The sequence below is a fragment of the Danio rerio genome, chromosome 15, assembly GCF_052040795.2.
Source record: "Danio rerio strain M-AB ecotype USA chromosome 15, GRCz13ab, whole genome shotgun sequence".
NCBI classification, from domain to species: domain Eukaryota; kingdom Metazoa; phylum Chordata; class Actinopteri; order Cypriniformes; family Danionidae; genus Danio; species Danio rerio.
Genome location: NC_141035.1, coordinates 18,311,756 through 18,332,736, shown reverse-complemented (window position 1 = coordinate 18,332,736; position 20,981 = coordinate 18,311,756). Strand labels below are relative to the sequence as shown.

General features: G+C 43.1%; 2 long non-coding RNA genes across 3 annotated transcripts in view; both read right to left on the bottom strand.

Moving 5' to 3' along the window:
* Window positions 1-20,981, bottom strand: part of LOC137487733 (uncharacterized) — a 753,637-nt gene that overhangs the window by 371,366 nt on the left and 361,290 nt on the right. The window lies entirely within an intron of this gene.
* The window catches only part of LOC141377800 (uncharacterized), a 26,948-nt gene extending 5,967 nt beyond the window's left edge, over window positions 1-20,981 (bottom strand). Inside the window, exons 1-2 of one of the 2 annotated variants that reach the window (XR_015509204.1) lie at window positions 20,931-20,981; window positions 20,464-20,632 (exon numbers count right to left, since the gene is read on the bottom strand). This is a non-coding gene — a long non-coding RNA (uncharacterized LOC141377800). Of the gene's footprint in view, window positions 1-20,463; window positions 20,633-20,859 lie in introns of both variants that reach the window. The other variant, XR_015509203.1, reaches the window with a different exon arrangement.

Here is a 20,981-nt window from a genome sequence, read left to right as displayed (position 1 = left end):
TAGAGGCATGACAGCAGGAAACAGGTCTAGAAAACAATCCTATGCTCACAGGTGAGTGTCTTTCCGCTTTTTGTGGAAATGATTGTTTTTGTCAATGGCAGTAATTGCAGGAGTGCAGACAGACAGGCTGGCATGAGTGAGCAGGCTGCTGGTGTAATTACACGCTTCATGAACAGATGACGTCCATCACTTCTGTATCCTCATGATTTTATGCTGGCGTTCCGGTCGCCCCCTGCCTTCATTAATGATGGCAGTGGGATTGCTGTGCACTTCAGTGTGAGTGAGTCTGACTGTGTTCTCTGTTAACTCCTGTGACCCACAGCAAACTGACACTTATCACGCTTTAAACAAGACACCTTCACCACCCCCAACCATAGTTTTTTAATAGTTTTTTTTTTCTGTCTGTCTAAATATTATTATTTTTTTCTAATTCCCTGTCTGTCTATATATTGGTTTTTCTATCTGTCTAAACATAATTTCTTCTGTCTGTCTTAATATCAGGTTTTCTAACTGTGTAAGTATATCTGCCTGTCTGTCTGCATGTATTCCATGCATATATTTCTGTCTATCTATTTGTTTACATCTATATGTAGTATGTCTGTCTGTACAATATATCTGTCTATACAGAATATTAGTTCCCCTTCGGTTGGGGAACTTCAGTGCCATGAATGGGGAGGATTCGGATCAGAAGCCGCTTATCTGGAGAGTATTGAACGGGCCAATGAATGAAATTAATTGGCAGCGTAAGCTTGCGCAGGTGTGCGACATCTGCAATTATCTCAGCATATAAGCACACCTGAAGCCAGCAGACGCCATCCTTTTCGCTTCAGATCCTTTCTGAGTGAGTCGATGAGGGTTCCTCTTGCTGATCAGCACTTCAGAGCGAACGAGTGTGTCTCCCGGTCCAGAGTGGGTCTTCGCGGTGGCAGACGGTCGAGCTGGGTTACTCCCTTGCCTGCGGTTCTTTGGGTCCGGTCCTCCAGAGCGGTGCGTATAGTTGCAACTTTCCTAAAAGAGCAACACAGTCGTGCAGCACGTCCTTTTCAGGATGGCGCTCCGACTGTGCGTTTCTGGATGCGGGGGTTTCCTGTCTCCGGATGATGGACACGATCACTGCATTGCATGTTTGGGGGTCCAGCATGTTAATGCGGTGCTCGCGGGCGGTTCATGTCGTCATTGCGATGCCATGACCGTTGCACAGCTAAGATCGCGGCTAACTTTCGCAAGAGAGCGAGCCACCCCAGTTGCCTCCTGTTCTAAAAAAGCAGCGGGCGCTCGGGCAGATCTGAGGGTTTCAGCGGGAGCTAATCCGCCGCCCACGGGCTCGCGGACCTCTCGCTCCTCACGGCGCTCCATCCAAGCTTCGGGTGGTGAGAGTGATCCGTCTAACCAGATGGTAGCTCTCACACTCGCTGACACCGGAGATCAGATGTCCTCCGCGGCATCGGAGGGTGGGCTTTCACTGTCCGACGAAGATCCGGACCCGCTCGCCCCCTCCGGGCAGGTGAGGGCTGTCAAATCGGATCCTGAAGCGGACATGTTAGCCGTGCTTTCCCGGGCTGCTTCGGCCGTGGGGTTGGAGATGGTTTATCCCCCAGCTCCGCGGCCGGACCGACTAGATGGGTACTACGTAGAGGACCAGAAGGCGAAGCCTTCGAAGCCTCTCGTCCCCTTCTTCCCGGAAGTGCACAGTAGGCTCACGCAGTCCTGGAGGGCACCTTTCTCTGCCCGTGCTGCGAGTGCCTCCGCCCTCACCGCCCTTGACGGCGGAGCTGCCAGGGGGTATGAGGCGATCCCGTCAGTGGAGCGCGCTATCGCGGTCAATCTTTGTCCGCGCGGCGCCTCTACGTGGCGGGGTTTGCCCCGCCTCCCGTCCAAAGCCTGTAGGTTGTCTGCCTCCCTCGGAGCCAGAGCTTATAAGGCTGCGGGCCAGGCTGCTTCTGCTTTGCACGCGATGGCCACCTACCAGCGCTACCAAGCGCAGGCGCTGGCCGAGCTGCACGAGGGCGGGTCCAACCCAAGCTTATTACATGAGCTGCGCACCGCGACCGACTATGCTCTTCGGACTACTAAGTCCGCCGCGTGTGCGCTGGGGAGGACGATGTCCACACTTGTGGTTCAGGAACGCCACCTCTGGCTAAACCTGGCCGATATGCGCGACGTTGACAAAGTTCGCTTTCTTGACTCGCCCATATCCCAGGCTGGCCTGTTCGGCGACACCGTCGGTGAATTCACCCAGGAATTCAAGGCGGTGAAAGAGCAGTCGGATGCGATGGGCAATGTCATCTATCGGCGTGGCCGTAAGCCCGCTCCGCCCGCCGAGCCATCCACCTCCGCTGTTCCTCGCCGAGGGCGCCCGCCAACGAGTGCTGCCCCGCCCCCGCCTGCGCCTCCGGCCAAGCGGGCGCGGCGTTCACCTCGAAAGCAGGCAGCCCCTCCTGCCCAGGGCGCCGTTAAGTCCGGTAAACGGACCGCGAAGCGTCCCTGAGACAGGCCATCCGGAGAAGAGGAAACTTGCTCTTTCCCCGCTGGAGGGCGGGGCCCCGATAACAACGGTACTTTTCAGTGCCACCAAAACATCAGTAAAAGAGCACTTTTTCCCTTCCCCGGATGTGACTGCACGAGTTCTGCCAGTCCGGGACGCGCTGCCTTCCGGCTCGCAGACTCTACGTGCTTCGCCAGTGGCTCACGAGCGCTGGGGGGACGGTCTCCCTTCCCTCAGCCCTCCAGCCCCCTCTCCGGAGTCAGGGTGCGGAGCCAGAGCGAATCGCTCTCCTCCAGCTTTTCCGCGGGACCCTCGTGCTTCCCGGATCAGCACACCCACTCCGCGCTGCCCCACCGCTGGTACGTCAGCGATTGTAGCGATGACTCCATTAGCGAGGGCTCTGCCTGCCTGGTTAGCGCGGGCCAGCCCCTCGCGGTGGCTCATACGCACAATCAGACTCGGTTACGCGATTCAGTTCGCGAAACGGCCCCCCAAGTTTACGGGCGTGTATTTCTCCAGGGTCAACCCCCTGTCCGCCCCTGTCTTGCGAGAGGAGATTGCTGCCCTCCTGGCGAAGGGTGCAATCGAGCCGGTTCCTCCAGCCGAGATGGAGAGTGGGTTTTACAGCCCATACTTCATCGTACCCAAAAAGAGCGGTGGGTCACGGCCAATCCTAGATCTGCACGTTTTGAACCGCTGTCTGCACAAGCTGCCGTTCAGAATGCTCACGCAGAGGCGCATTCTCCAATGCGTTCGTCCTCGGGATTGGTTTGCAGCCATAGACCTGAAGGACGCGTATTTCCATGTCTCCATTCTTCCACGCCACCGCCAATTTCTGCGGTTTGCGTTCGAGGGTCGAGCGTGGCAGTACAAGGTCCTCCCCTTCGGGCTCTCTCTGTCTCCGCGGGTCTTCACCAAACTCGCGGAGGGTGCCCTAGCGCCCCTTCGGCTCGCGGGCATTCGCATACTCAGTTATCTCGACGACTGGCTGATTTTAGCCCACTCGCGGGAGCAATTGATTATGCACAGGGACGAGGTGCTTCGGCATCTCCGCCTACTGGGGCTTCAGGTCAACCGAGAAAAGAGCAAACTCGCCCCCGTGCAGAGGATTTCTTTTCTCGGGATGGAGCTGGACTCGATCACCATGGTAGCGCACCTCTCCGAGGAACGCGCTCGCCTGTTGCTGAACTGTCTGAGGGAGCTCGACAGCAAACTAGTGGTCCCACTGAAGTTCTTTCAGAGGCTCCTGGGGCATATGGCATCCGCAGCCGCCGTCACGCCGCTCGGGTTGCTCCATATGAGACCACTTCAGCACTGGCTTCACAATCGGGTCCCCAGACGCGCATGGCACGCGGGCACACACCGGGTCTCGGTTACTGCGCTGTGTCGCCGCGCCCTCAGCCCTTGGAACGACCCCTCGTTCCTACAGGCCGGTGTGCCTCTAGGACAGGCGTCCAGCCATGTTATTGTTTCAACAGACGCTTCCAACACGGGTTGGGGGGCCGTGTGTCGCGGGCATGCGGCTGCGGGCCTCTGGAGGGGTGCCCAGCTGCATTGGCATATCAATCGCCTAGAGCTGTTGGCAGTGTTCCTCGCTCTCCACCGCTTTTTACCGGTGCTGGAGCGGCAACACGTGCTGGTCAGAACGGACAGTACGGCGGCGGCGGCGTATATCAACCGGATGGGGGGTATGCGCTCTCGCCGCATGTCTCAGCTCGCCCGCCGTCTGCTCCTCTGGAGTCACCCGCGGCTGAAATCGCTGCGCGCCATTCACGTCCCAGGCACGCTCAATCGTGCAGCCGATGCGCTCTCACGACAGCTGTTACGCCCTGGAGAATGGAGACTCCACCCCGAGTCTGTTCAGCTGATATGGGCGCGATTCGGGGAGGCCCAGATCGATCTGTTTGCTTCCCCCGAGAACGCTCACTGCCAGTTGTTTTTTTCCCTGACCGAGGGCTCTCTCGGCACGGATGCACTGGCCCACAGCTGGCCTCGGGGCATGCGCAAGTATGCGTTTCCCCCAGTGAGCCTGCTCGCGCAGTTTCTGTGCAAGGTCAGGGAGGACGAGGAACAGGTTCTGCTAGTTGCGCCCCTTTGGCCCAACCGGACCTGGATATCAGAGCTCTCACTCCTCGCGACGGCCCTCCCCTGGCGGATCCCTTTGAGAGAGGACCTACTCTCTCAGGGACAGGGCACCATCTGGCACCCTCGCCCCGATCTTTGGAACCTCCACGTGTGGTCCCTAGACGCGAGGAAGACTTAGCCTACCGACTGCGGTGGTTAATACCATCACTCAGGCTAGAGCCCCCTCCACGAGGCGCGCCTACGCCCTGAAGTGGAGTCTATTCACTGAATGGGCGTCTCTCGCAGAGAAGACCCCCGAAATTGCCAGATTAGTGTTGTGCTCTCTTTCCTTCAAGAGAAGTTGGACAGCAGGCTGTCGCCCTCCACTCTCAAGGTTTACGTGGCCGCCATCTCCGCTTATCATAGCGCGGTAGCTGGCGGCACCGTGGGAAAGCATAACCTAGTCATCCAGTTCCTTAGGGGTGCTAGGCGAATTAATCCATCTCGCCCCCCTCTCATGCCCTCTTGGGATCTCGCCCTCGTTCTCACGAGTCTGCGATCCGATCCCTTTAAGCCACTCGAATCAGTATCTCTAAGATTTCTGTCCCTGAAGACAGCTCTGCTGGTTGCGTTGGCCTCCATCAAGAGGGTCGGGGACCTGGAGGCATTTTCGGTCAGTGACTCGTGCCTGGAATTCGGGCCGGATTACTCTCACGTTATCCTGAGACCCCGCCCCGGTTATGTGCCCAAGGTTCCTACCACCCCCTTTAGAGATCAGGTAGTGAACCTGCAAGCGCTGCCCCCGGAGGAGGCAGACCCAGCCCTTTCTTTACTTTGTCCAGTTCGCGCTCTGCGCATTTATGTGGACCGTACTCAGAATTTTAGATCATCTGAGCAGCTCTTTGTCTGTTATGGCGGTCGGCAGCAGGGAAGTGCCGTATCAAAACAAAGATTATCCCACTGGATTGTGGATGCCATTTCACTCGCTTATTCGAGTCGAGGTCAGCCGTGTCCCCCGGGAGTACGTGCACACTCCACTCGGAGCGTTGCATCCTCTTGGGCGCGTGCATGCGGCGCCTCTCTAACAGACATCTGTAGAGCTGCGGGCTGGGCGACACCCAACACATTTGCAAGGTTTTACAATCTGCGAGTGGAGCCGGTTTCCTCAAGGGTATTAGGTAACCCTTTGGTGATTGAGGAGACAACTCGGTAGGGTGTTGAAACACGCTTGCTGCGCCATTCTCCCTAACACGGAGGTACGTGCGCCTTTTTTATCTGTCAGTAAAGTTCCCCGTCAGGTGAGCCCTGCAGATTCCTCCGTGGCCCCCAGCACTGACTCAGCGGAGGAGTCACTTGCTGGCCCACTACGTTGTAGGTCTGCCCGCTGGTCAGCCCGCGTTTTGGGTATAGGTGCCTGCTATGCGTGATCCCCACTAGGCGATCCCATATGCTTATTCCGCCACGGTTAAGTCCCCCCTCTGGGCGGACCCGTGTCTTCCCTCTCCGCTAACCACTCTTTGCTATGCGTACTCCCCCTTTTTAGGGCTAGTCCATAGGTAAATTCTGCCATCTATCACCCCCTTGGGTAACGGATGGCCTCCGCAGCGTCCTCCCTATCGGGATTGCACGCTTCCCAATGTACTGTCGTATTTCCTAGAATTATCTAGATGCTCACGACTTCCCAAAAAATATATCTAAATCCGTAAAACTTCTGTTGAAGTAGGATAAATTAGGGCCAGGGACACGTTGGAGGACCGCGCCCCCCATGATGTGGGTGCGTCACGCTTGCTTGACTATCTCCTCATCGGGGGTGTTGGTAAGGTGCAGTCATTATGGCGCTTTCCATATTCTCCCATTCATGGCACTGAAGTTCCCCAACCGAAGGGGAACGTTCGAGGTTACAGAAGTAACCCTTCGTTCCCCGAGGAGGGGAACGGAAGTGCCATATTCCGTCGCCATAATGACTGTCCCTTAGCTGTTTGAAAGTCTCTTCAGCTTAAAAGGATGGCGTCTGCTGGCTTCAGGTGTGCTTATATGCTGAGATAATTGCAGATGTCGCACACCTGCGCAAGCTTACGCTGCCAATTAATTTCATTCATTGGCCCGTTCAATACTCTCCAGATAAGCGGCTTCTGATCCGAATCCTCCCCATTCATGGCACTTCCGTTCCCCTCCTCGGGGAACGAAGGGTTACTTCTGTAACCTCGAACGTTTTCTGTCTTCCATAAATATAATGCAAAACTAAAAATCTGCCACAGTGTGAAAATAAAATTTACAAACAGAAAAACTTTTAATGGCTAATGTTGATATTTGGAAACTGACATATATTGTGTTGTTCATTTATTCAATCTGTGTAGCTATTTGTCGGTTTCTATATATAACTGTAACGGGCTGTCCATCAGTCAATCAATTATATTTTCATCCTGGCCAAATCTGCCCACTGGCCTTTGTCCATCATGGCCTCCTAACCATCCCCATATTCAATTGGCTGCATCACTGTCTCCTCTCCACCAATCAGCTGGTGTGTGGTGTGCGGTCTGGCGCAAAATGGCTGCCGTCGCGTCATCCAGGTGGATGCTGCACACTGGTGGTGGATGAGGAGATTCCCCCCATTGTGTAAAGCGCTTTGAGTGCCCAGAAAAGCGCTATATAAATGTAAGGAATTATTATTATTATTATTATCTCATTTATATGACTGACTCTTTAACCAGATAATGGTAGATGAGGTAAATATATTTTAAAAAGACATCTGAAAATATTATTCTTGCAGTTTTGTCTCCTGACTCTACGGGCACATGGATTACATGTCACCTTTAAAAATCTGGCTTACTGTAACAAAAGTGTAGAGTTACTGAGATCATAAATGTCTTTTGTTGACTTTTGAGTAAGGCGTTAACCCATAGGTTCCTATTACCATTCACCTTTGCCTGTAATAATACAGTTGTTATATAAATGCCAATGGATACGTATTCTGAGATGATTACGTGACAGAAAGCTTGTGTTACAGACTGTAAATGTGCTCCAATTGAACTAAAATCCTCTTTAATGTCAGACATAAAAAAAGAAGAGAATAAAAAAAATCACCAACATCTTGTATAGCCTAAGAGTAAATCAACAACAAATGTTCATTTATGTGTGAACTACTGTATCCCTTTAAGACATGCATTTCTGGCTCATGCATGCTGTCTACAAAAGTCCCAGTGCTGCCACATTTGAAACAAGACACTCCCTTTAAGCAAAAGGAATTCCCATTATTGCAAATTACTGTCCCGGACACTGTGTTGACCAACTTTACTGCCTGCAACCACTGTCTGTCACCAGTAAACCTTTGCCCTTTCCTGCAACCCAAAACATTCAATTTACTCTTTGTTTGCGCAGAAAACAATGCAAAGCCTCAAATGACACAAAAAAGAGTTACAGGGGCATAACTTGGTACAGAAGTTAGTGTCAGCGCAGGGATAATGTGCTCCATGTGTTGAAATCCGACACTGTGCACTGAGGCACGGCAGCAGTAAAAAGCACACTGGTGATGGAGGGTTTCCTCCTAAACCACAGACATGGGGCCAAAACGTGGCATAACCCCACGCCCACACCCCCACCCAACACACACACACACAATATAGCTTGCTAAACTGCATCCGTCCTCTCTCAGCCCATGCAAAAAGCCTATATCGGGACCTGAGGACCATTGAAGAGCAGTAATTTAGAGCCACAGAGCAGCTCAGATTAGCATGGGGGTGTTCCCCCTCATCATGGCATGGGTGTCTTTCAAATGTGCTCATCCTGTGGGATGGTTGCAAAAGTCTGGATTGCTCTACAACGTAATTTACTCTCCCCTTGTGGCTTTTTCTTTTTCACATTCCAGCTATTTCCTCTTTGCCCCACTGAGCATTCGGTAGCTACTTCTGGGTTGGGATTTGCTTACTCAAAGTGGTCACATTTATGAGCTGACACTGAGAATGTGTCAGAAGTGCTTTGAAAATTCTCAGCATTTCTGCTTTACATGGAAATTGGGTCCCGTTTACATAAAAATAATTGCAGTTAGTAATCACAATGGGCTTCAATTACGAAATGATTGACATAAACAGTGGCTATGACCAAAACCAAAAATTTGGTGCAAAGTTTTGGTTTTGGTTTTGGTGCAATTTGTCATTATTAAATGAATTAATAATACATTATTACATTAATATTTTAAAATATTAAATATGCATCAATGTTTGACAAGTTAATTGTTTGAAATAACATGGTTAAAAGGTTTTAAAGGGTAAATTCTTTAATATGGTTATTATTAATAACCATATTAATAACCCCCCCCAAAAAAAAATTTGAGGTTTTATTGCAATTTGTCATGATTCATTAAATTAATATTACATTATTACATCAAACTTTTTAAAATACAAATATAACACAGTGTATGACAATTTGATTGTTTGAAATAACACGGTTAAAGGGTTAGTTCACCCAAAAAATTAACTTTTCTTTTTAACAATTCACTCTCCTGTTGTTACAATCCACTGAGACATTTATTTATCTTCAGAACACGAATTAAGATATTTTAGATAAAATTCGAGAGCTCCCTCATCCTTCACAGAACATCTTGAGAAAAAAAAAACCTTCTCAGAACTTTGCATTTTAGTGTTTAAGTTGTGATCATATGAAGCTCCATGAACATTTTTGTAGACCAAACAACAGTAAAAACAACTTTTTTTCTCTAATGGTTTTCATGTTGTGCTACTGAGTAAATTTATTTCTGGACAGATGTGGTTGTAAATTTCATTTTTCTTCCTTTTATTAGCTGCCAAATTTCACAGGTTATTCTGAACCTCTGAGATCAGAGTTTCTGTCTCTTTTGATTTAGCATGACATTATTTAGGCTTTTTATTTTATAATTATTTAATAATCATAATTTTGAATTATAGTTTTTTGTCAAAATTATGCCAATGTATGCTAATTCTCATAAATGCAACCCAGGCTCATTCTGAAAACGTAGTCTCATGGATGTTTCTGAAGACTGCTAAATACGTCCCCAGAGGTAGGTATTTTTGCAGATTTAGTTTTTGCGAATCCGCAAAAGGCTGCTGTGCGTGCTTTTTCATATCTCAAATTTCTCTCACGAGTGCCGTTTGTGTCCGCTGTTCTCGCATAAACCCACCAGAGGCCACTGTCGACCGACTGTTTGTCTGACTGAATGACTGACTTGCCAGCCGACCAATCAACTGACCCACACTCCTCTTTCCCTAAACCCAACCAATGATTTAGAAAAGCCGTCCAGAAAAAAAAGCCCTCATCTGATTTTTACCACATTTAAGATTTTACCACATTCTCTCCCTGTTATTCTCTCCTTGTTATTTAATTTTTTGGATTCTGTTTTTGTCTTACCTGATTTCTGGAACCGCTCTTCCCCAGACTCGAACCCCATTGTCATGGTCAACCCCTCTCTGCGTTTAAAGTCCGTCCATGTACACGAGGAGCTAACTGAACAAACTGGTTGCCGGGGGAAAGCCCTCCACAGGGAGGAAAATTAAATGCAGCCAACCATACGTATCTCCGGCTACATAGCTCACAGTCTACAGGAACGTCCACGGGACTAGGTTTTCAGAATGAGCCTGTGTTGCAACAATATGATTGTCATTGTTGTCTATTTTGACTTTACACCTCGTATTACTTAGCTTTTCATTATCTTTACCTTGTATTTAATTAATTATTATGCAAATTTTAGCCAATTAGATTTTTTTGTCATAAATATTATGTTTTATGGTCAATTTTAACTCTTCTCTCCTAAATTTGGCATGAATTTATTTGGAATTTGATGTACTAATTAGAATGATGAGAATAGTTACTGTCATAAATACAACAGGTTATGTTTTTATTTCAACATCACATGAATACGACAAATTATTCCTTTATTCAGACTTTCAAGGTTTTTTTTTTACTTTTATTTTAACCTTTAACCTTTTAATGTAACTTTAATGCATTGTAAATACATTTTTATTGTAGTATTATTTTTATGTGGCTGAAATGGGCATACAGGACATTTGTATCCAGATATTTAAATTTTAGACATGAGGAAAAACTTTCTAAAACAGTGACTAAAAACCTATTGTGAAGTACTTCTTAACTTTTTCTCGTTTCTGCTCTAAATCTTGGCCCAGTTTTTCATGACGATGATTACAGTCCCTCTCATAATCACATTATGTCTGTGGAGCAGGCAAATGAACTGTAATCAAAGCTCCCAAAGCAAAAGCCGGAGGTTTGAGTCTGTCACTCAAGACAATGGTGTGGGATTGGCTGTCCTTGGATTTCTCACAGATCCAACTAATTCCCCAGAAACACGTGGACAGCTTTTAATTTAAAACAGACGCACTGGATATGTTCCCAAAAATTCAGTCAAGATTGATTTATAAACTTGTGAACAATTAGCAAGCATGTGCGCCTGGCTCAGAGCAAATGTGGTTTGTCAAATACTATAGAAATGTTTTATTACTTCATATGCTTTACATAAAATTGCTTTAAATTTATATTAGTGATTGATTTTTTGTTTTTAAAAAGTTTAATATCCAGCAACACTTTAATGGTAGTAATGATCCGTTAGTTAATATGTTTACTATTAACAAACTATTAGTAATACATTTGTTACAGTATTTATTCATGTTTGTTAACGTTAGTTAATGATATTTAAGTTAAAGCGTTCATGTTAGGTCATGTTAGATCATGTTAACTGACAGTGCATTAGCTAATGTTAACAAGCACAACTTTGGATTTTAATAATGCACTAGTTAATGTTGATCCATGATTAATAATTTCTTTACAAGATTATTCATACATAAATACATTAACTAAAGGATCATTTATCCAATATGTCACCTTTTCAAGTGTACATTTAACAATAGTAAAATGTCATTTAATGGACACAATGAAGTAGAAAGTAATCATATATAGTCTTAGTCCTATTCATGTTTATTCTCATTTCAAATATTCTTATTCTCTAAAAAGTCTGTGTCACATGACTTTAATAGCCAAAAGTGTATACGTTTTATTGTTTTTTTGTTTTGTTTTGTTTTTTTGGCAAAATAATATTTTACTTTCAATAATAAAATGTTATGGTATTATACAGCCCATTTATGCAGCATAGGAAAAAAAATGTGACCAAACTTTAACCAACTAAATGGGGCGAGGCAGTGGCGCAGTCGGTAGTGCTGTCGCCTCACAGCAAGAAGGTCGCTGGTTCGCTGGTTCGAACCTCGGCTCAGTTGGCGTTTCTGTGTGGAGTTTGCATGTTCTCCCTGCTTTCGCGTGGGTTTCCTCGGGGTGCTCTGGTTTCCCCCTCAGTCCAAAGACATGCGGTACAGGTGAATTGGGTTAGCTAAATTGTCCGTAGTGTGTGAATTTATGTGTGGATGATTCCCAGAGATGAGTTGCGGCTGGAAGGGCATCCGCTGCATAAAAACTTGCTGGATAAGTTGGCGGTTCATTCCGCTGTTTCTAAGCCGACAAGAAAATGAATGAATGAATGAATGAATGAATAAGGCCTAAATGATTAGAAATCTCAAATTCAAAAAAAAAAAAAAGTTACAATACTGAGTCCAAATGACAAAAAAAATCTAAACGTTATAATCTCAAAAGTGTCATAATTTGTCAAAAAAAAAGTTGGAGTAAATGGAATGTAAAAGTTTTATTGACTTTTATTCACTTGTCAATGTCAGTAGCTAGAATATGATTCACTATAAACAATGCTGGGTTTTACACAATCCCTTCATGTCATGCCAAAGCAATTTGATTTAAGTTGGCTACAAGAGTTCACCCTTAGCTGATGATTGATAATAAATAGTGTTTGGCATGTTGTTTCAGGAGAGAGCCCTGAGCTCATTAGATCCTCGAGCCTGGGGCTCCTTCCCATTTGCAGGGAGAGAGGCGAGTTTGAGCTCATGTAGGTCTCGAGAATTCTCCTGGTTTAGTTAAGGCCAATGACAGATTATAGGGATTGTTATGGAGAGATTAACTGCTGACTAAGCACAGACTGAGAGCCCATCTATAGTGCCAATTTGTTTTAGTCAATTCACTTAGGTCGCATGTCTTTGGACTGTGAGAGGAAACCAGGAACCCGAGCGAAAACCATGCGAGCATGGGGAGAACATACAAACTTCACACAGAAATATTGACTTGCCTAGAAAGGACCTGAAGCACAGAACCGCCATGCCGCCTTATGTAGGAAAAGGGGAGAGGAGTAGGGGTGAAAGAGGGGATATATTATGATAACTAAAGTGTGAATCTCTGGCTATTTGTGTGTTAGGATTAATCTGATTGGTAAATCATGTGTTAACTAATGCGGGACCATTCATGATCAATCATAAGCATGTGATCATCTTGAAATTAGTTTATAAATAAACCACACTTAATGGTTTTTACAATTTTAAGCTGATTGAACATAAAACAATTATGTTGCCAGAAAAAAAAACTCAAAAGTTTTGTTCTGAATGATAAACAATACAAGTAACTTTCAACAATTTAAAACAAAAATGAAAAACATATTCATCACATATTCTGTAGGTATTGGCTATTCTCAAGTCTTTGTAATTATAAACTAAGCCTACAGTTTTCTACTCATTTTATATCTAGTCAAGTGACGTTATCCCACTCTAAACTTCACAACAAACTTGCGTTATTGTATGGAAACAGTCCTGCATATGTGAGTGCAGAAAACAGTGAGGGAAGTGCAGATGGAGGAGAGCTCTGGCGCCGGGCTGCATGATGTGGCCACAGCTCCAGATGTACTACAGATCCCATACACACACACACAATAGTCCCAAAACACTGGAGCCACAAACACCAGCCTCCCTCCACGTGACTGATGCATGTGAGCGGATGACTGAATTACTCCAGCAGAGGAGCATAAAAGCAGTGAAGAATGAGCTGATTTATGTTGCCAATTTGGTTCAAATACTGATGACCTGCCCTGATAAAGCCTTCCCTGTCTGAGAATACTAAATTGGAGGATATAGTAAAAAGTAATTATATATGTATTTTTGGACCCATGCTTTATAATAATAATAATTATTATTATAATAATAATTATTATTTTTTTATTTCTATTATTATTATTAATATTATTATTATTTTTTTTTTATTATTATTACTTGAAAATTCAATAAAAAAAATGTAAAAAAAATGCTGGGTTCCACAGAATTCCTTTATGTTGTCCCAATACAAATAAAATTTTTAAATGACTAAAAAGTTATCAGTATTGATGGTAAAAAAAAAATAAATAATGTACATTTTTAGTCAAACCATTCTTTTGCCATTTCATAACAAAAACAGAAATAAGGCCAGTATTAATAGCTATAAATGTGGAACAGTTTTGATATTCTGTGATTGTATTATATTGCAATATAGAACAATTAAATGTTGATGTTAAATCAAAAGTAATTCACAAATAATTAAAAATGAGATCATTTAATGACAATACGTATCTATGGTTACAACTGAATTAATGACAAATAACTGTAAAAAAAAATGATAAAATATGGAATGATTAAAACATATGATATAAATTGTACCCAGCTTAAATGTAAAATTAAGGTTTCCAGAGGTAGAAGGAGAGACACACCTTCTTGAGTCAAAAAGACATGTTTTGTCATATAAACAAATGCATATGATAAATCGCATTTGTTTTTAAATATTTATACACACCTTTCCCAGTTTAATTATATTCAAAATTAATTACACTGCCAAATTACACTGTAAAAATGCACTCATGATGTCCCAACACAAATTGATTAAGTTAACTTAACAATTTGATGTAGATTGAACAAATATAAAAATCCCAAAACAAATCTCAACAACTGGCTTTTTTAAACTAATTATATTAGTCAATATTAGAAAATGCATTAGTTAACATGAATTAACAGTGTGCAACACATCCATACCTGTCAACATTGGGATGTGAAAATAAGGGATTTGGCCACCATAAAATCGCTAATTACTAAAATTGCTAAATATGTTCATCTAACTTTTCATGCTCATTTATGACAAAATTAGTTGTGTTAAAAAAAACACCAATATCAACATTTTTAGATGTTATTAATATTGTCTGTTCAAACATGCACCCAAAACACAGACTTTCACTCCGCTTCAAATCTACAGAATCTGTTTGGGTTTGGAAACAGCGTCTATTTATTACTACGGAGAGCATCAGCTGACAGTCATGGATCCCTATATGACTGTTTTGAGGATTGCATAGAAGGGGCGAAGGCGCCTGTAATAAAAAGGAAAAGGAATTCTGCCATTTTTATATTTATTTCACAGTGTTATCATGCCCAAATAAAACAAAAGCACAGAACAGACTGACATTTAAGAGGAAGGGGTAGCCCCAGGTGGTTTCGCGGTATGGGTTGCGTATAGGAGGATTAGCTCTTTAATGATTATTGCCAACCTTTATTAAGATTGAAAATACGGGAAAATATGGGTAAATACCTTTACGCGATGGTAGCGAGATAGAACTGTAAAATACAGGAGAATCCTGGGAAAAGCTGGAGGGTAGACAGGTATGCACATCTGTTAAGCATTACCTAATCTATGTTAATGTTAACTAAACATATATTAATGTGTCAATACATTAGTTAACACGATTTAATGGTGAACAACAACTTCATTCAGCATTACGTCATCTTCGTTAATGTTAACATATTCTAATGAATCTTTTTATATTAACATGTTTACATACATATAATGGATTCGATCATGGATTTGATAACATGACCTAACATGCAAGATATATTACCATGTTAGTTAAATGCATTAGTTAATACACTGGTTTCAGAATTTGACTCTGTATGTAATAAATTATTTCCCAGTACTGGGTTGCGGCTGGAAGGGCATCCGCTCTAAAACATTTGCTGGAATAGTTGGTGGTTCATTCCACTATGGCGACCCCTTATAAATAAGTGACTAAGCTGAATATAAAGGAATGAATGAATGTAACAAATTATATAATAATATACTGTAATATAACTCTAAATATTGCAAAACTGTGTACATATAATTAACTGCAGTTTCCCAGTGCGCTTTTAAAAAGTTTTGATTACAGTGAGAATGATCCACGTTTATGCTCTGATCTTTGAGAACAACTAAAGCCTAGTTCACACTACAGGATTTTAAACATCAGCAGATTGCTGTGCCGTTCACACTACATGACCTGACTTTGTGTCTTTTAATCTCTGTGGTGTTCACACTAGGCAACAATGATCCACAAGAGGGGGGTCACACACTACATGATCTGACAACAACTCATTCCCCATCAGTTCATTCAAGCTACCAAACCACAGCCAATGAAATTTTGAGGGAGGAGTTGTCAGAAAAAGCTGAACACTATTGGCTGCTTGTGTGCTGATTACATCACTGACAGCATTTCAAGCTTTGGAGAAAGCATTTAAAAACATCGTCAAATCAGCTGATGTATCAGCGGATAAATCACTCATCTGCAAGGTTCCAGTGGATAGATATACAGAGAGTTTTTAATTTTTGTAATTTTATAACTCTTTGAAATAAAACTAACATATTTATAACACCCTGCCGTTTTCTAACTATCAGTGTATTTCTTTCTGACATTGTTATTTTTTTTATTACAAAACAGTAAAGAACTGAGCATTTCTGCCTTAAATTACCATATTGGTCAAAATGACTGCATGCATGTCTAATACTGCAATACATGTCTAAATTTTCACTGTGACTTTAAATATGTGTGCATTTTCTTGCCTAGCAACTTCCTGCTAACATAAATAAAACTTTCTGATGGCAAAAACATCAATTTACTTCAGATATCTTTCAAAACAGCATATTCTGTGCTGTGAAATAGCTCCTGTTTGAAAGTGAAAATGAAAGCAGAGACCTTTAAGTGTTTTAGAATCTTAACTACATATTTACAGGCTGTATTACAAAAAAAAGATTATATTTTTAGGGTAATGGTGTCATTAAATATGATGCCAGACATTCAAAGCTTAATTTTAATATCTCAATAATAGCTTTGAATGTAAATATGTTGTGACAATATGGCGTTTTATATAAGAACCGTCAGAATGAGCAGTATGGTAATTCTAATAATTACAGAATTCTAGTTCCACTGTTAATATATCCTCCTCTCATGTCTGTGCTAACGCAGAATGAAGCCAGTGCACCGATGCCCATTCTGACCAATCACAGATGTTTCTGCTGAGCTCCTGAACACAGGCACGCGGCTCATGCTGATATGCTCTCTCATTGGCTGCAGCTCGTCACTACATCTGACCACACGTGGGGTTGAGTCGGCCGACTGCTCTGAAATATTTAGCAAGCTGAATGTTGGATTTCCGTCTGCGAGGTGTCGGCGACGCGTCAGCGAGCCTCGTTGATGCATTGCTCAGTAGTTCACACATAAAGAGCGGCGAGCGCCGTGCACCCGCAGATTTCTTCCCGATCACAGCCCGATCTGTCGGCCAGCTCGTTTACTTCCAAATCGGGCTCAAATCAGGCTTAAAATCCTTTAGTGTGAACTAGGCATAAAACACGTTATTCTGCATGCCAGGCCAGTGATTACCAGTCGCTATGTAAAGAAACACAATAACTTTACACAAGTATTGTCCTATTGTCCTGCATTGTTGTTTTAGTAACTCACACATGCCTACAAACTAAATACGTAATACACTACCTGAGAGAAATCTTGTCGTCGATCCCAGTTGTAAGAGCAACAAATAATAACTTGACCTCTAGTTGATCATTTGGAAAAGTGGCAGAACGTAGATTTTTAGGATGAATCATCTGTTGAACTGCATCACAATCATCACAAATACTGCAGGAGACCTATTAGAACCCACATAGACCCAATATTCTCACAGAAATTAGTCAAGTTTGGTAAAGGAAAACTCATGGATTGGGGTTACATTCAGTATGGGGGTGTGCGAGAGATCTGCAGAGTGGATAGCAACATCAACAGCCTGAGGTATCAAGACATTTGTGCTGCCCATTACATTATAAACCACAGGAGAGGGCAATTTTTTCAGCAGGATAGCGCTCCCTCTCATACTTCAGCCTCAACATCAAAGTTACTGAAAGCAAAAGGATGCGCCAGGATTGGTCAGCCCAGTCACCAAACATAACATTTTTGAGAATGTCTGGGGTAAGATGAAGGAGGAGGAACTGAAGATGAATTCAAAGAATCTCGATGAACTCCTGAGAATGCTTTCTTTGCCATTCATGATGACTTTATTGATAAGTTTTTTGAGTGATTGCAAGACTTTTGTCAGGTAGTGTACACATAAACTAGGGCTGCATGATATTGGAAAAATCTGACATTGCGATAATTTTTCTGCGATATGAATATTGTTTCAGCAGATGGCTTGAATAACTGTTTTGGATGAAATCATTCATTTAGATTGACTGGAATCATTTTGTAGCCGAGTGAATCAAACAAATTGCAAGCTTAAATAAGGTGGAGCAAAGATAAAAGTGTAATAACCAGTGCTTTATGGTTTTCTGGAGAATCAAACAGTAGTCAAATATTCAGGTACATTAACTGAATAATCAAATGTAATGTAAAATAACACTGCACAGTCCTCATTGCTGATAAACTACTGTATAATCCCAACTCAACATAGCAGATACTGCGATGTGACTATTGCGAATGAACACATTGCAATATTGATGCTGAAAAGATATATTGTGCTGATCTAACATGAAAAAAATCTCTTCTTTTGTCATTTACATGGAGAGGATAACAGCTGAGCCACATAAAACCATCAAAGAATGAACAGATAAACTACATCCTATGAGTTGAAACTGTGATGGCCTGTCCTGATAAGAGCTCCTCTATCAGTGAATTTGACACGCCGCCTGCGGATTGGATTAATAGGAGGTCTGCCTTTACAACCTTAATTTTGCTGCCTAATTATAGGCCGGCGCTGCTGATTTAGGTGTAATTATGAGTGTGGGGAAGCCCGTTTTCTTCCGCCCGGCCCCCCCATTCACTGTTGTCACAGGCAACGGATTAATGCAATTAAAATCCATTGTTTCAAATCACGCACCCTATTCAATTACTCATGCCCAACTGGCAGCTTTTGTCTGGCAGCTCCAGGCGTGAGTGTGCCTGACATTTAGATCCACCATCATTTCACATTAGGCCATGATTATTACTTATTAATTCATTACAGACTCTTTCATTTACATACCCAGCAATATACAGGTGCTATATGAAAAATCTGTTTACTGAAATTGTGCTGGTTTATATGAAACCCATTACCTGACAATGTAAACAAACCACATTTACAAAACAATATAGAGGGTTTGCACTTATGTCAAGATTTGGTCTTTGGAGTCGATGGTGCTCAGATGTAAACAGCAGAATGGTTTGTATGGTTAATCTACCAAATGTATTGTTCTGCCTGTTTATGCTGTCTAAACCAAGTGAAAAAAAAAAAAAAACATGTGGAGCCTGCTTAATAATACAGAAGGACTTGGTATTCAGGAAAAAGGTCAAAATTTTGACAAACTGAATTTAATATGTAGTAAAATATACACTCAATTAATTAATTTTGCTGCTTGTTTAAACTGAACTAGCTGCTTGTTTTAAAATTAGTTGTAACAACACAATTCTTAAGGTTCTTTGAGGCAACTTAATTATTTTATGTTCAATCCACTCAAATTTGTCAAACCAGGATTATTACGAATACGTACCCAGGTTTATATTTTTGGGGACAGCGAAATACACAATTGCAGGTATATCTGCCTGCAGTTTTTGTTTTTGCAAATCCACCAGAGGCCGCTGTGTGCACTTTTTGATAATATCAAATTTCTTTTGCGTGTCCTCTTCACGCAAAAATCCACCAGAGGGCGCAGTATACACTTCAGCTGACCAGGCCAGCTTGCTGTTGACTGACTGACTCAGACTGACCAACTGACCCACCTGCCCCCACTAACCCTTATCCCTAAACCCAACCGATAGTGTTTTCAAAAGCATTCCTGAAAAAGAAGTGAAATTTCTGCCATAAAACTTAATCTGCTCCTGTGTCACTAACTATATGGTGCAGAAGATTGGTTGCTGCCACCTCGGCAGCCAATGAGCTTGCTCCTTATCAGTTTTGTTTTACGCTGTTAAGGCTCCTACACACCGCAACGTTTTTAGTTTGCGTTTATTGTCCACGTTTTACAAGACGTTTTTCAGTGTTCAAACCCAAGCGCTTTTCACTGGCGTCAAGCTGAAGAGTATGCTAAATCACTCTTTTGACGCTAGATGGCGCTGCACAACTATACGCTTCTAACACCCGGTTATAACACAGAAGAAGAGGAGGAAAGGTAGTTCGCACGTTTGTTTATAAAGTTACTGGTGACTCAAACAAGCATAGATGGTTCAAGCAGCAGCTCCAGCTGTAGCGATGAAGAAATAATTAGTGTTCACAGAGCAATAAGCAGCTCCACATTCATATCGCCTCTGGGCATCTTCTTCAATGCGCTCACATTGACGCCCCGCGTCAAAACAAAAAAACGAGCATGAGGCGTTTTTTTTAAATGACGCTTTTGTGCCTGGCGTTTTGCGCGTTGGTGTGCACAAACACATTGACGCCCTTTATTTAGTTACAAGGCGATAAACGTCGACAGAAAACGCAAGCAAAAAACGTTTCGGTGTGCATGGGCATTTATGCTGCAGCGTGTTCCTTGTTAAGAGTTTAATCTTCTTTTAGTTAAGGGTTTTGCTTAAATTGAGTTTCATGTTTTGAGGTTACTGCCTTGCAAAAGAGTACCAGTCATGCTTTGGGTGTTTAATTTACAAGCATGTATAATCATGATAAAGCATAGAACAATAATAGTGAGATTAAGGTCTGAAGATGTCAGTAATGCACTGATAATGCCACTAAAGTAGCAATACTCAACATTTCTTAATTTGTACTTACTTCGAGTATGACGTTAGCTGGATGAAGATTTGTTTGCTGGAGGGTTTGCTTGACGTTGAGTAATCCACACAGACCAGGGTTTATGTTTGATTGGAGATGCGCTGTATAATTGTGGGCCATCATGTAATCTTGGTTGTCGTTGTCTCTGAGCGTGGGAGCAGCCGGAGGACTGAAATGACAGGCAGACAAATGCAGTCAGAGTTTGTTTAATCAGACGCGACTGTGCCGTCTGCTATCATCCATCTGAACCGTGACACAACCACATAGCTGTACATTTCAACATTGGCTGTGTGGATTGACAACATATGGAAGTGAAACAGGGGTGGGACAAAGTGTGCACAAATTAATCACGTAAGGTTTATTTTAATTAGCTTTTTATTACTTTTATTTTATTACCGTGATTTTTATTGTCATTAAAGTTGGCACAATAAGGCAGAACAAGGAACCGCTTCATAATGCTCACTTACAGTTGACAGAAAACAAGACTCAGCAAAGCATATGTGAAACTGGGATGTATA